This window comes from Labeo rohita, unplaced genomic scaffold, assembly GCF_022985175.1.
Source record: "Labeo rohita strain BAU-BD-2019 unplaced genomic scaffold, IGBB_LRoh.1.0 scaffold_848, whole genome shotgun sequence".
Classification (NCBI taxonomy): Eukaryota; Metazoa; Chordata; class Actinopteri; order Cypriniformes; family Cyprinidae; genus Labeo; species Labeo rohita.
This window is the reverse complement of record NW_026129797.1, coordinates 1-12372: the sequence shown is the minus strand read 5'-3', so window position 1 is coordinate 12372 and position 12372 is coordinate 1. Positions and strand designations below refer to the sequence as shown.

Here is a 12372-nt window from a genome sequence, read left to right as displayed (position 1 = left end):
GCAGTGAAAACGCCAATCTGGAGTGTGCCACGGTGCCATGCCCATCTCGGGACTCGATCGTGTAACCAGCGCTGAAGCGGTCTCATATGAAGCAAGCCCAGTGGCGTCACCGCGGCTGCAGCTGCCATATGCCCCAGGAGCCTCTGAAATGTTTTGAGAGGAACTGCTGTCTTGTGTCTGAATGATTCCAGACACTTCAGCACTGACTGCACGCGCTCGTTGGTGAGGCGGGCTGTCATGTTGACCGAGTCCAGCTCCACGCCGAGAAAAGAGATCCTCTGCACTGGGGAGAGTTTGCTCTTTTCTCGGTTGACCTGAAGGCCCAGATGGCTGAGGTGCCAGAGCACCAGGTCCCTGTGTTTGCACAATAAATCTCGCGAGTGAGCTATGAGAAGCCCATCCGCCACAGGGGGGACAAGGCAGCTTCCGTGACTTTCGTGAAGACACGGGGAGAGTGGGACAGGCCAAATGGAAGCACTTTGTACTGATACGCTCGACCCTCGAAAGCAAACCGCAGGAAGGGTCTGTGTCGAGGTAGAATCGAGACGTGAAAGTACGCGTCCTTCAGGTCGATGGCTGCAAACCAATCCTGGCGACGAATGCATGTTAGCATGCGCTTCGTCGTGAGCATCTTGAACGGCAGCCTGAGAAGGGACCGATTCAGAGCTCGAAGATCCAGGATGGGTCTTAACCCACCGCTCTTTTTGGGCACGATGAAGTAGGGACTGTAGAACCCTGACTTCATCTCGGCTGGAGGGACAGGCTCGATTGCATCCTTCACCAGTAGGACTGCAACCTCCGCACGCAGGACAGCGGCATGTGTGTCCGAGTGGACAGTAGTGGATAGGACGCCTCTGTACCTGGGCGGACGCCTGGCGAACTGAATCGCATAGCTGAGACGTACCGTCCGAATCAACCACTGCGAGGGGCTGGGAAGCTGAAGCCAGGCTCCCAGCCTGGTCGCCAGGGGAATCAAGGGAGCATTGACCGACGTGACCGCGGTGGGGCAGCCTGGGGGGGAAGGGGAAGGGGACTGATCCCAGAATGAAAAACGTCCTGGAGAAAAGTCTGACTGCACTGGGCAGCGCTTACCTTCTTCACTGGTTCCCGCGCTGGCGATATCGACCTCCGAGTCCGGATCCGAGGAGGCAAGGCGTCGCTCGAGAAGGGAACTCGGGGTCGGAACCCCAGAGGTGAGGAAATTGACTCTTTCTGTGAAATTGTGGGTACCGTCGACCCGTAGGCCGACGGCAGCATTTGAGCACACAGCGGCTCCCGGCCCTCCACCGGGAGTGGGGACGTAGGTGTTGTCGTCCCCCAAAGAGCAATCTCCTCCACCTCTGGGTTGCCCATGTCAGGGACGCTTCGCAGCTCTTCTGCGGGTGTTTCCTGGCCAGTCCCTGAGACGCGGGCGGCGCCGCTCTCCTGCGGCCAGCTCGACATCAAGCTGCCAATCTAGCATCATGTGCCTCGGCAGGGGACAGAGCTGGTGTTTTAGGGGCCGCAGGGGGCTCCCACGGCGACGGGCAGGCGGAGGTTGAGGCCCCTAGGACGTGGTGGCACTGTCGCGATGGGGCAGGATATGTTTTATTGCCTCCGTCTGCTTCTGGACCACCGAGAACTGCTGGGCAAAGTCCTCGACGGTGTCGCCAAATAGGCCGCCCTGGGAGATGGGAGCATCGAGAAAGCGAGCTTTGTCGAGTCTGCCATCTGGGCCAAGGTCAGCCATAGGTGTTGCTCCTGGACCACAACTGTGGACATCACCTGGCCAAGGGAACGTGCTGTGACCTTCGTCGCTCGAAGGGCGAAGTCGGTCGCAGCACGGAGTTCCTGCATAGCCCCTTGGTCAGGGCCACCCTCGTGCAGATGTTTTAACGCCTGGGCTTGATAGACTTGCAGGGTCGCCATGCCGTGCAGGGCAGTGGCAGCCTGTCCAGCGGTGTAGTAAGCCCTGCCCGCGAGAGCGGACGAAGGCTTACACGCCCTGGAGGGGAGATGCGGCCGATCCCACCAGGTGGCAGCACCCCGCGGGCATAGATGCACCGCGACCGCATGCTCAACCTGTGGGACCGCCACATAACCCCTGGCTGCCCCGCCATCGAGGGTGGCGAGGGGAGAGGAGCTGGGGTGCGGGCGAGATGAATAAGGGGCCCGCCATGTCCTCACCAGCTCTTTGTGCACCTCCGGGAAGAAAGGCACTGGGGGGGAGCGCGGCGGTGCCGCGGGTGCCCTCCCCAGAAACCAATCATCCAGCCTCGAAGGATCGGCTGGAGGTGTTTTAGGCACCTCCAGACCGATCTCCTTGGTGGCTCGGAGGAGCATAGCCGAGAGTTCGGCGTCCGCCTCAGACGGGGCGGCGACCGCAGAGGGGCGCCGAACTGCCGAGGTGTCTGCTTCACCCTCCGACTCTCCCTCTGATGCTGCAGCAGACATCTCTACCTCCTGTGGAGCTCCAAAGGAGACGCTTGGCCCGGCGTTGAACGCATGAACCATCCGTGAACGCTGCCTCAGCGTGCTCTCAGCCCAGGCACGTGAGGCAGTGATTATGTCCGTCCAGCGAGGAGAGGAAACTACCACACCTGGAAGCGCACGGCTGGAAAGACATACCGGGAAAATGTCTTCCACAGCCGCCAGAAATGTACTCTTTTAGATCCTGGTTTGCCCAGGGAAGAACCGCGGCACAACTGTGCACTCAAACGGGGGCTGCTCGCTGGAATGCAATAGGCTTTTCTTTGCCGTGAAAACGGTAGCCCACAGGATCTTGCTGGCGGCTGCCAAACGCTCTTTTAGAACAAGATCTCTTTTAGTTTTGGCAGCACGCCAGCAGAGAGAGCAAAACTCTTTCAGGAACTCTTTTTTTTTCTCAGCTCAGGGACGAGGCTCCGAAGTGAAAATCTGAATGAGTGGTTGCATGCCGCCATCTTATATACCCGTATGTACGGGGGAGTGGCTAGGCATGCAAATACCACTCGCCAATGTTCATTGGCCTTTTGAATAAGGCTCAGAGATGATTGGTCTCTCAGGTGAGTTCCCATATGTAACGTCGTAGTGAAACGACTGAAGGGGAACTACAGTCTGCCCCAACCCAGATTCCACTCCACAATATAAAGGATTTGCAAGAGCTGCAGGTAGGAAACTGTCTCTCTAATGGTTTAATAACAATGATACTGTTTATATTGTGTAGGCAGTTTTTTTTCTGGTTACATGCTTATTATGGCAACAAGGAGACTGCTGTTAAACCTCAAAAAGAAGAAGAAGAAAAAAAAGATGTTTCAAGAATCACATGGAAAAAAAGAAACAAAAAAGTATCTTGAAATATTTAAAAAGAGAAGTCAAACAAGAAAAAAGGAGGCAAGTGATAATATGTTTATTTTCTCTTAATTTTTCTGGTCTCACAAATCTTATAGAGGCTTATCACTTAGACGTGTTCTGCCATTAGCCTACACCAATTTTATTGAGCATATACTGTTAAATAAAATAGATGTTTGTGTATTGCAGTCTGACTAAAAAGCATTATCAAAACCACTATGCAGATTTGTAATATTATTCAATAACATCAAATGCATTAATTCAATTATAATTTGCCACATACATTACTGTTAAATCAACTATTTAAATGGGGGAGACAGATTCAGTAGTATATTGCACAATAAATTTTTGTCAGTATATTGCACACCACGTCAGTTTTGGTTGAAATTCTTTTAAGTTCAAGTAACACTGAATAATACCAACATATGAAATTAAATTAAGGGCACGCATCAGAAAAAATGGGAATGTTGGACAATAAATATATAACAGGAGTATAACAGCTTGAGAGTAAACTGTTTTTGCAGTATTGCCTTATAATAATGTCTGTCAAAGCAAGACTGTAAAAAAAAAAAGCCACTGTCTCCAAAATTATTTAATTATACAATTATGGCAGACATAGTAATGCATCATGTTCTATAAAATTATTATGTGTGTAGTGGGCTTCATGCTTAATTAAAACATACAATATGTTATTCAGACCTAGTGGAGTAATAGTAAATGAGTAAAGTTGCATAAAATGGAAATAATAAAGTAGGCTAAAACTACCCAAAATGTGTACATAACTGTTGGATTCCACAACTGATAACATTAAAAAAAATTAAGGCAATACAACATTTACTGTAGGTGTCATAAAATTTACTGATGACTTCATTGTTTTATGTGGCCCGCGAGAGCATATGATTGTCTTAAAATAAAAATCTATGCTGCTTTATATCATAAATTATGGAAGTATACCACGAGTTTCTGTTTCTATTTGACTTGCTATTTATACACAGAAACTGACTTTGATACTCTCAACGTCACGTCAGACTGACGAATTGGGATTTCTACTTCGAGTGTAACTTGACAAGCCAATGCACACTGGCATGAGATGATTGCGTCCAGCTGATCACAGCGCGAGTATAATTAAGCAGCAGGTGCAGCACAGTCAGCTTTTCACTTCAGAGCCGATCTGAGTTCCACAAGCAAGATTGAAACTTACGAACTTACGAAGTCAAGTACGCTCTACTACAGCTTGTGTGTTGCTATGGCCATCTCCCCTGTGCACCCCAGCACTTAAGAGCAGTTTCTAAAAGAGCATTCACAGGTGGATGTCTTTATAAAGATGCAGCATTTAAACATGCCCTTCCACCCATACGCTTCTGGATGCGGTCGTTACCAGGTGATGGTCACGATCATTGCCTCACGTGTCTGGGCACTAAGTGCTCTGAGGCGGCCTTGGTGGACGAGTCATGCCCTCGTTGCGGGGGGCGATGAGAGCATGATTGCAAAGGGGCGGGGAGCCAGTTCCTCTGCCCAGATATAGTGTTCACCCTGGCAAATACCGGGGGTACGCTACCTCGAGCAGAGAGCTGACTGAGTAAGCTTGAACAGTAACACACATTTGTGTTATTGTTGAAACAGACCCTGTTAAAACGTTGAAACAAGTAAACCATACCCAATATTTCCAGTGTCTGCTGCTGCTTTCCATGGATTCAAGAAGAAAAAAACGGCCACATTAGTAGTAATAATGGAGATTATTTGACAATATTTTCTGTAAAACATTAGCCCAATGTAGTTGAACATCTGATATTAGTACATCAAAAAAATCTGTTAGCATGTTAATATAATGTTAATATTGGTCACTCATAACTCCTAAATAAATAAATAAATAAATTATATGATTTTATATTCATAAACACAAGCTTGCTTTGTATGTATTATACAATACAAAAACATTTAATATCTGGAAAACTAAATTATTATTGCTAAGCACGTCATAAAACATCTACATATATTTGCGAATAGAATAGTGACAGTAAAGTTTTGTCTAAACATTCTTTAGTGTTACAGTGTAAACACTCATATTACTTTTATATTGTATGGTTTTCTATTTTATAGAACATTAAAAACATCCTGGCATCGTGAGACATTTCGAAAGAAATGTTTCTTGAGCAGCAAATTAGCATATTAGAATGATTTCTGAAGGATCATATGACACTGAAGAGTAATGTTTTTGACAGTGTTTATCAAATAAATGCAACATTGGTAAAAAGAAGAATCTTCTTTCAGAAATATTAAACAAAAATTCTCTCCTTTTCTCCTGTTTGTCTCAGCATGAGATCAGCGGCTCCCCTCTTGCTCCTTTTTATTCTGGCTCTCAGTGATCAAGCACACCCTAGTGAAAAAAAAAGTATACTTTATTGTATTTGTAATATATTTCCTGTTTCAATAGTACATTGCAAATATACTAACCAAAAGTTGTACTAACTTTAAATATATTATAAGTGTATTACCACCATGCTTTTACCTATTTTCACAATACAACTTTTAACACACTTTAAAATAATTGTAATTTAGTATATTTTCTAAAAAATATATTTTCTAAAAATATACTTGAAATGTAGTTTTGTTTGTTTTTAAAAGTGTATTTATTTGCACTTTATGTAAATATATTTTAGTATTATTTTTAACTGTGTGCTGAAATGTAACAATGCATTGAAAGTATACTTTTAAAGTACATTATTAAAGAACTTGTTAGTATGCTTTAAGTTAAATTTTGGAGTAATTTTTAAGTGTACTTCATGCTTACAACAGAAAGTAATAAAACATGATAAATGCATTTAAAGCCCATTTAAAACATTATTAAATGAAGTGTATGCATACATACAAAATGCTACTCTTGTAATTGTGATTTAAGTATTTTAATAAATTGATACAATGTCACAGAGGGGTCCATGTACATCAATGCATTTATAATTTTATACCAACAGCACACCATACGAACACTAGAAAAAGTGTTCTAGACTGTAAATAGTATCCTTGCTATAAAAATACTAGTAAGTTTACTCTATTTTAACCAAAATGTTGAGTTTACTAATTTTTTTTCATTGCTGAAATATTACAACAGATAGTTCCCATAACTAATGAAATTTAAGTAAAATTACTCAAAATGTCCAAGACATGCTGTTACGCATGCGCACTGGGCGACAATTGCCCCTCCCCCACGTCGCAGAAGCACAACGGCTGAAGACTCAACGTGTGTTTGCAGAGGATCTATTTCGGTAAAATCAAGGTAAAAGCTTTTAATTTAAGTCTCATTTTTTGCTTGCTAGTCCTTATGATGGTTAGATTTTATGCACTTTGTTGCATGTTGTTTTGTGGAACATCTTAGCCCATTCAAAGAACTCAAACACGGTTGACCCTGCACATTATTTGAAGCGATTTCTGTTCAAACCACTTAACTTAATGTCCACTTCATATCTGTAAAATTAGCTGCCTGGTTGTCTATTAATTACTATGTTATCCATTCGTGCTAGTGATAAGTTACGAGAATAGGAGTAATTTGAACGACGGTTGTTTCATGTGACGTTTTGCAGAATTCAAAATTCAGTGAGAAGTAAACAAAACACTTCAAACGAGGAGATCGTTTTTAATTTCGTAAACGCTTAGCATATGCTGTAGGATATTTTATTCTGGACGCGGTACATTCGAATGAGGAGCTCAGAGACACCGCCGCATTCACGCTAGAGAGCGCGCAATCCGGTCAGTGTACAAACGGATGGAAAAGAACGCTACATCTTCAGACGGGTTCTTTTAAAATAACTCTTTTTAACTTGACACGGCGATTTTGAAAGCAACTATGAGTGCTAAACTGTAGTCAAGCCGTAGCATTATTTGTTAGAAATACCTGGTTGCGACGAAAATAGTATGCGTGCTAAGTATGATAATTACGGTAATGTGCAGGCAGTAACAAACAACACGCATTCTGAGATTGTCAACGAGTCTTCAGCAGACCCATCACCCCCACCTCCTCAAGCACAGTATATATAACATTGAAACTTATTTAAATGTAAGTTAACGATCTTAGTTTTAAAATACCAGATGTTTCCATTTACATTACATAAGAAAAAAATACTCTATACATTTGGTTTTGTTTGTTCATTGTTCACTGATTTTTGATTGATGGATAACACTTTTTTATTATTTTAGAATACCAGCTGATGACTGCTGTGCAGTGGAAATGTAAGTTCAGATGCTTTAGTTTATGTTTGTTACAAGTGCTATGTTTGTGACATAACAGACATTCTTTACATTTGTGTTTTATACTTTGCAGAGAGGATCTACTTAGATAAATATAAGATGAATGCAGTAAATGAGACTTAAAAGCATTTATTTCATTTTCTTCCACAGATCGATCATCTTGATAAAACCTCAGTATATCATCAGGAGCAACAGGTATTAATTTTGTGCTCCTTGATATGTTTTTTCCCTCCAAAAATGGACAGTCTCTGACTTAAATTTTATCAATCACCAAAGGCCACATTTTCAGCTAAAAATCTTCTTTGCTGTTCTGCTGAAGAAAAATACTCATGAACATCTTGGGTGGCGTAAGGGTGAGTAAATTAATAGCTAATTTTTATTTTTGGGTGAACCTGTTTTTTTTTTTTTTTTTTTCATTTCCAAAATTTTCAAAACCCTATTCCTTTTCAAAAAGTGTGTTTATGGATTGTGTCCTTCAAAATGTTAATAGCCACTGAATGTTTGTTCTTAGATCTTTGCAGGATTCAGTCGCATATCTCGGATCTGAGTTCTGCGCAGCACTGGACACAGACTCTGCACTTTTGACATTTTCTAGAAAAAAGGATTTTAAATTTCACATCAAGTTAATTAAAAGGTATTTCTTTATCATGTTGACTGTAGTTGTCATCTTTAAATCATGATTTGCTTATGATTGTTATCCTTAGCCTGTCTCTATTTTTTCATAGTCATCTGATGTTTGCACTGCAGTACTTCAGGGCCTTTCAGTCATCCTGGAGGATGACCCACAGGAATTTTACAGGATGTGTTTCGTAAGTATTACTGGATTTTCTGCTCTCATCATTTTGTTTTATTCAATATGAATATAGTTCTGGTTATGAAAAATTGTCAAAGGTTCTGTGTATTTTTTTTTTTTTTTTTTAGTTTTGCAGTAGATGCTATATTTGTCTTTTGTGAAACAGTTTATTACTGAAATTGGTGTAAATGCTTTAAATTCGTGAAATTGTGTTGAGTGATCACAAACATCATTACACACTTTGAAATAAACTTCTTGAAATAAAGAGCCTAGTTCACCCAAAAATGGAAATTAGCCCATGATTTACTCACTCTCAAGGCATCCTAGGTGTATATTAGGGCTGCACGATAAATCACATGTGATTGTCATGTGCATCTCGACAGTGAAGATGGTTCTGTGATTAGTAGTAAATCTCTATCACATGCATTCAGATGGAGCGGAATTTAATACACAGAGCCTTAGTTCACTGACAAGCTACGCAATATCGCGTTCATAATCGAATGCGATTCACCTGCGCGTATGAACGCGATATTTCGTAGCTTGTCAGTGAACTAAGGCTCTGTGTAATCACATAACCGTCTTTACTGACAAGATGCGCATGACAATTGCATGCAATTTATCGTACAGCCCTATTGTATATGACTTTCTTCTTTCAGACCAATACAATCAGAGTTATATTAAAAAATATCCTGGCTCTTCCAAGCTTTATAATGTCAGTGGGTGGCTGTTTCTGTTCAACAGTTTAATGAAGTGCAGTAAAATGCGTCCATCCATAATAAAACGTGCCTCACACATCTCCGAGAGGTGAATACAGGCCTTCTGTAGCGAATATATGTTTTTGTACGAAAAATGTCCATATTTAAAACTATACACTTTTCTCTCACTTCCGCTAACTGTCATAGGCAGAAGCCATCCCGGGCAGCTGATGTAGGATGTGCGTGTGCGTATGCGCCGGTGATTAGTGACAAACATGGAAGCACAGGACAGAGCGAAATGAAACACCAGTAACGAATTAGAAGTATAAAGCAAAGATCCATAAAGAAGAATGTCGGAGGATTTCTATATAAACCAAGAGCAGACTGGTTTTCTTTTGCTAAAGTAAGGAAACTTTGCTTCCTTTGCTCCTGTAAACAAACTTTTCTTTGCTAGTCGAAACTTACATTTCGACTAGCATATTTACACCAGCGCATGCACACAAACGTCCTACAACATCCACCTGGAAAGGCTTGCACGTATGACAGTTAGTGGAAGTGAGAGAAAAGTGTTTAAAACTTTTTAAATGTGTATATTTTTCTTACAAAAATGCATCAATCCACTACAGAAGACCTTTATTCATGTGTGAGGCACATTTTATTATGGATGGATGCGCTTTCTTGCACTCCTTTTGAACTGTTGAACAGAAACACCCGCCCATTGCCATGGAAAGCGTGGAAGAGCCAGGACATTTTTTAAATGTTACTCTGATTGGATTGGTCTAAAAGAATGAAGTCATACACACCTAGGATGCCTTGAGGGCGAGTTAATCATGGGCTAATTTTAATCTTTGGTTTGGGTGAACAAACCCTTTAAGATAAAATCATGTAAATGATGGGTGTGATCCATCACTCCATAACACGAGAGAAAATGCTCTTAGCATTCTTAGCATGTTGTAAAAAAAAAAAAAAAAAAAAAAAGTTCTGTGAATTCACATCTATAATGTTGAAAACAATGTACAAAACATTTAGTCCATGGAACTTGTGTGTAATATTCCAAGACTTCCAAGACAAGGCATGCAGTAATAGTTGACACAAATGATAATTTACACTTTTGCTCTGATTTAAATCATGTATTGTGAAATGTCACTGTCACACTATAAATCTCGTCATCTCTCTTTGGTGATCATAATTTAAAGCTTAATTACATTTCCTTGTGCTTGATGTTTGCACAGATCATTGTACACTCACTCTGGTCATCAATATGCTTGCAATATGCAATCAGTTTGCTTAAAAATTAAAAGCATTAAAAGTTCCTTGTCAATATATGCTTTTAGAACATTTCCAGTATTGAAATGAAGAAATTTACACTCTACCTATTTTATTTCTCTACTTAGGATGTGGATGCAGACTTCAGTCAAGCAGTTGTAGACCTGCTCACAGTTCTACCAGAGGACATGCCCTCATTGTGGATGCAATAAAGGCAATCATGGAGGGAAGAATTGTCATGAATGGGTTTTAAAGGCCTGTATTTTATTTTTGCTGTTCTGTTTGCATGCCATTCTGAAAATGCTCTATTGTTTAACAGTGTTCCAGTGGGTCCAGATAATGTTATGACAACAAAGTGCTGTTTAGTTAAGAAGTCTGTAAAGAGTATTATAAGAACACAGATGTTTTAAAAGCTAATTTTTATTATTGTGATATTCTTAAAGTTTTTTACAAAAATAAACTGTTGAGAATTTCAAACTTGTATTAAGTTCATTTCATGCTGGTTGAACGAATAAAAATACGTTCAGTTTACTTAAAGAAAATGTGGAAACCGATTGCACGAAATGTTTTAAGTTCCCATAGCTTAAAATGGCAGATTAAATCCATGTTGAGAATAACAGCATTTAAGATGTTTGCACAACACAAAATAACACTGCTAGAAAAATAGAATTAATAAAGTAATCTTACTATTAAATCTTAAGTAAGATTAGTAAATGTCCTGGAGTATGTTAACTAGAAATGACATTAAACCTACTTGATATTTATTAGTTAATTTACTCTGTAAGAGTTTGCTTTCTTTACTTTAAACTGATTATTAAATTAACTTTCCAATCAAGCATGCTGTTTTGTTACTAAGTATACTTGAAGTTGTTCCAATTTCTATTGTTATGCTTTTGCACAAAATTATCTTTATGTTTTATACTGTTTTGGCTGTATGTATTTTTTTCACTAGCTCAAAGACGTATTGCCTTTCTAGATCTTTATGTTTTGTTTTGCCTCATGCCTAGAGGGGGGATCTAGAAAGACTTACAATCTATTTGTTGGGGTGTAGTGCGTGTATGTGTGTGTCTTTTATTTTTGTGGTTGCAGTGAAGAACACTAGAGTGTGGGGGGATTGTCTGTTGGGGTGGTTTAGGGTTTGCGCTTATGTAAGTGCTCTCAGTGAACCAGGTGAGGCTTTTAGTTTTTGTTGGTCTTTTCTGGTTTCTTGTATTATTTTGTTCTTCTGTTTTGTTTTGTTCCTAATTAATGTGACCTACTTTAAGATTAGTTCTTTGCTAGTTCGTGGGTATTTAAAAGGTAACTGTATTTAACCTGTCTTTCAGTGAATTGACTTTTCAGTGAACATCTTTTTTAATATAATAAAGATTTGGTTTTAACTGACAAAAAGCCTCAGTCCTCTCTGGGTAGACTGAACCTGTCTGAGTGTTTATGTCCTGGGGTGTAAGTCCCTAGGTGGCGTAGTTGGCAACTATTGACAATTTTAAATCAAGGTGGTTGTTGTTGTTGTTTTTTATTTTCCTTGATTTATTTCACTGTCTTACTGTCCTGACACATTTATTTGCCACAGTTTATAGCTTCCTTTTGTAATTTATAGCTTTCCTTTTGTAATTATTTTTCTAGACGTTATAAATTTTTTGTGTCTCAATGACATGCAAGCAAACAACCAAATAAAGTATTTCAAGAAAAAAAAGGGATTTATTTCCTTCCTGTCACATGAGACTGTGAACTTTCTACGCCTACTTCCACAAAGCATGGCAAAGGCAAACCCTCCCAAAGAAAGATAATGACGTATGACATTATTTACCAATCCAAATATCTTTTGAAAGAAATTGTCTGTATGCATTATTATATATATATATATATATTAGATGACAAAAGTTCTCCTCCTATTCAAATTTGACATTGAAGGGGTGCATACAGTACAACATATTTGCCCACTGGCAACTATACTGTAGTTGCCGCACATTCAAATACGATTTTCAAGGAAAAAAAGAAAACACTGGGGACAATAAATGCTCTTCATGTTTACATAGGACACTATAAACACCTCTATATGCTAGAAAC

General features: G+C 40.4%; 1 long non-coding RNA gene across 5 annotated transcripts; it reads left to right on the top strand.

Annotated features, from left to right (window-relative positions):
- Positions 1-6352: 6352 nt before the first annotated feature.
- Positions 6353-10713, top strand: LOC127162143 (uncharacterized). 5 transcript variants are annotated; one of them, XR_007827268.1, is made up of 7 exons: positions 6353-6583; positions 7501-7533; positions 7702-7746; positions 7828-7904; positions 8063-8185; positions 8277-8360; positions 10434-10713. It is a non-coding gene; the product is annotated as an uncharacterized LOC127162143 (long non-coding RNA). The 5 variants fall into 5 exon arrangements; XR_007827267.1 differs by having other exon boundaries at positions 7702-7904; XR_007827269.1 differs by lacking the exon at positions 7501-7533 and having other exon boundaries at positions 7702-7904; positions 8299-8360.
- Positions 10714-12372: the final 1659 nt, after the last annotated feature.